Raw genomic sequence first — 3,976 nt, 5'->3', positions numbered from 1 at the left:
TGCACTCAGCAGTCAAAAGCTGCAAATGCACTTTGCAGACGCGACGGTACAACCACCGTTTTGGTTGGCCACCTACTGTGCTTAATTTGTGGCGATTCTCAGTCAGCGTGGTTTGGCGGAGCTTGCTGACTGGAGCATCCAGGGATGTGCTAACTGCAGAGCTCGCAATATGTTCAGAAAGCCATGCAGATCTGTGCAGTCATCATTTTGCATCATGCTTGACTGACTTGCCACTACAGCTTATTGCAAGATGTGCAGTTGTTGGTACAGGTCTGGGGAGGGGCTGGGCGCGTTAAATGTGTTAAAAATATTAACGCATTATTTTTTCTCATAATTAATTAATCTAATTAACGTGTTAAGTTACCAGCCCCAGTTGAAATATGTTTTAGAAAGTAGCGCAGCTGCTTTATTTATGGGGTTTCCAGGGTAAGGGCTGCATTTTCTGCAGTTTAGTGCCATCTACTGTCGGATTCAGCGCATCTCTCAAGTGTTCCCCTGTGCTTCTGAAAGTGAAAGTGAAAGTGAAAGTCGTGACATTTGTCAAGTATGGTAACCCATACTCGGAATTGGTGCTCTGCATTTAACCCATCCAAGTGCACATACACAGCAGTGAGAAGTGAACACACCGTGAACAAGCATGGAGCAGTGGGCAGCTATATCCAGCGCCCGGGGAGCAACTGGGGGTTCAGTGCCTTGCTCAAGGGAGCTTCAGCCATGGGTATTGACTCCTGCCAGCACCGAGACTCGTACCTGCGACCTTCGGGTTACAAGTCCAACTCTCTAAGCATTAGGCCACAGCTGCCCCACATGACCAGTTGATGGGAATAGTATTCTTAAAATGCATTCCAAATTCTGAATAATTTGTAATATATAATTATTCATGGTATTTAGAAGTACACAAGATAACAATATCGTGCATATTCATTACCCGGATGTATCGCATTACCGAATACCGGAACATTTCTAGAGCACACATCTAAAATGTTCCACTAAATTATGTGATCATCTGATGAGTTTTTAGCGCTCTCTCTCGTCTTACTGCCATTACACATAGTGGCTAAGAAATGTCATCAAAATGATTTTAATTTAATGAGTTTCAGTTTTTATAACATGGCTATGCCTATGATATAAGACTTAGCTTATCACACGAACAAGAGTTTTTTTTTTCTTCTCTTGAATATCTGCATTATCCCAAATGTACAATAAACAACAACTTACAGAGTAACTTTCAGACACAAATTTCCATTTTGCTCCATCAGAAAGAAAGATCAAACAGCAGAACCGATGCGTCTCCGAACAATAGTGTTTTGTTCCTCAGCGTTACACGACCAGCGAATGATTCAATCAGGCTATAAATACAGTCGTTTGCAAAGTTAAATGAATCAGCTTTTTAAACGAATCAGTTGAGTCAACTCACTCATTAAGACTTGCTGCCACCTACTGGCGGTTGTAGTTTTGTATTTTAAAAAGTAGCTCATTTCATTTTTGCAATCATTTAATACTTCAGTATTTTTAAAATTTTATATTTAAACTTAACATTTATGCACAATCCATCTATGAATTTTGATTTTTAATAGCCAGCATGTCGTTTTATTCAATTGAATATATTGATTAAATAAGAACCTGACATAAGAGGACACAGATATGACAATATTTATTTATTTATTTATTTTATTTTGCTCAAAGTTATTTCAGGATTTTGATCCCTCAACTGAGAGAACACATCCTGTTTATTATAATATAATGCATATTTAATATTACATTTAAACTTTGACTATAGCCTAGACATGTTAGGCATATTAATTGTAGTATTTATGAACATTATTTGTTTTGTGTTACTCCATAATGATGTTCTGTTTGAGGGCATTTGTAGTGTAGGTACAGGGCCAAGCCCAGGGGCCCCCACCCGCCCATGAGATACAAACATTTACAAAATTGAAAAATCATATTAACATAAACATAATAAGCTAACACTTTTTACAACCACTTTTTAAAAAAACAACACTTTTTAAAACATGGAAGTCTATATGAGTGTGAGTATTTTCTCATCACAGTATTTCATCAACAAGATCTAAATATTCACAACGCCATCATGTTTTTAAATACTGCTTGTCAGTAAAACAAAGAATGTATGAGCAGTCACCAGATCTAAATATTCACAACAAACACCCTTTCAATGTGTGTTTTTTATGTTAAGTTAAAATGAGAATTTTATTTAAAACAACAAGACCATAGCACCTTCTTATGAAGGTATTTTTATCTTTTTAATTTTTCCTTTAATATAATGAATGTTTCCATTAAATCTGTTCATCAAAAGAGATCAGAGCCAGAGCTGTCTCTCATATTTATATTATGTTTTAATATTAATGTTTTATATTAGGTATTCATGTTATTGCAGCTATCAGGCCAGTTGTTGGCTATGGTAGAGAGTCTGTGAAATAACTTGAGTTTATGTTTTCTGTATCAACATGAAAATATATCTTTTTTTTTTTCAAAATAAAAGTTAATATTAATATACTAATTTAAAGGTTTCTCCTGTTATAGTTCAGTTCATCAGAAGAGATCAGAAGCAGAGCCCAGCTGTGTGTCTATGAGGAGTGATACTTATTTGCCTCGTCCAATTAATTTTTTATGAATTTATGTGAGTCGAGTCATCCTCAAAATCTCAGATCCAAAATTTCATTGCTTGAACATAATAGAAATGTTGTTTGTTTGTATTATCATGTGATTATGTCATGATTTCATCTGATATTTTAACATTTGCTCCACACTCTCTGTTATAGTTCAGTTCATCAGAAGACATCAGAAGCAGAGCCCAGCTGTGTGTCTCTGAGGAGTGGTGTTTCTTTGCCTCGTCCAATTAATTTTAAAAGTGATGACACAAGGTTTAACCTCAAGTATGAAATTGTTATGTAAAAGATATGTTTATAGTTTGATATGTTAAATTAAACTGCCATAATTATACATCACTATAATAACTAAATATGAGCAGAAGTCTGGCTAGGAAATACTGTAAATCTAATGACAACAAGCAGATATAGAGCAAAGAGTAGAATTGTTTATTTATTTCAATTTATTTAAATGGTGTTAATTTTTTGAGCAGGTGCATTTTTAATAAAGTCACATCTGTCATTAAGGTAATGAGAAAAATATCACCAATGTCAGAATGTTTGATTCTTGATTCAAGGTCAATCCTGCAACACAGATCAGTAACAAAACCCTTCTGTAAGAAATATGACCAGTCTATGAATCAACCACAACACAGCACGTATCCTGGTGTGAGGTAAACATTACTCAAATACATCATTAATGACTGACACATTTCATAAACTCTACGATATGTTCAGTGTCTCATAACACAGAAAACAAAAATATGTTTTGCCCCTGTATATTTACCTCTGTAACTCTGTAATAATGTGGTGTTTTAATTTCCAGACATGAAGTCCTCAACACGTTCAGATCAAATCTGAAGCAGACGTTTGGGCATCTGTATGAGGGAACAGCGACGCAGAGAAACCCAACACTCCTGAATGAGATCTACACAGAGCTCTACATCACAGAGAGTGAGAGTGGAGAGATCAGTAATGAGCATGAGGTGAGACAGATTGAGACACAGTCCAGGAGAGCAGCAACAGAGGACACAGCCATCAAATGCAGTGACATCTTTAGACCTTTACCTGGACAAGACAAAGCCATCAGAACTGTGCTGACAAAGGGAGTCGCTGGCATTGGAAAAACAGTCTCTGTGCAGAAGTTGATCCTGGACTGGGCTGAAGGGAAAGAGAATCAGGACGTCCAGCTCATATTTCCACTTCCTTTCAGAGAAATCAATCTGATGAAGGACACAACACTCAGTCTTTCAGATCTTCTTCATGTGTTTTTCCCTGAAACTAAAGAAATGGAAATATGCAGTGATGAATATAAAGTGTTGTTCATCTTTGATGGTCTGGATGAGTGCCGTCTGTCTCTGGACTTT

At 36.4% G+C, this 3,976-nt stretch overlaps 1 long non-coding RNA gene across 1 annotated transcript; it reads left to right on the top strand.

The window, feature by feature from the left end:
* Positions 1–2,718: 2,718 nt before the first annotated feature.
* On the top strand, positions 2,719–3,651 carry LOC109105004. Its single transcript, XR_002020331.2, has 3 exons — positions 2,719–2,897; positions 3,188–3,283; positions 3,436–3,651. It is a non-coding gene; the product is annotated as an uncharacterized LOC109105004 (long non-coding RNA).
* The last annotated feature ends 325 nt before the right edge of the window (positions 3,652–3,976 follow it).

This window comes from Cyprinus carpio, chromosome B13 (assembly GCF_018340385.1).
Source record: "Cyprinus carpio isolate SPL01 chromosome B13, ASM1834038v1, whole genome shotgun sequence".
Classification (NCBI taxonomy): domain Eukaryota; kingdom Metazoa; phylum Chordata; class Actinopteri; order Cypriniformes; family Cyprinidae; genus Cyprinus; species Cyprinus carpio.
Note: the sequence above shows the minus strand (reverse complement) of the source record. Positions and strands in the feature narration are given on the sequence as shown.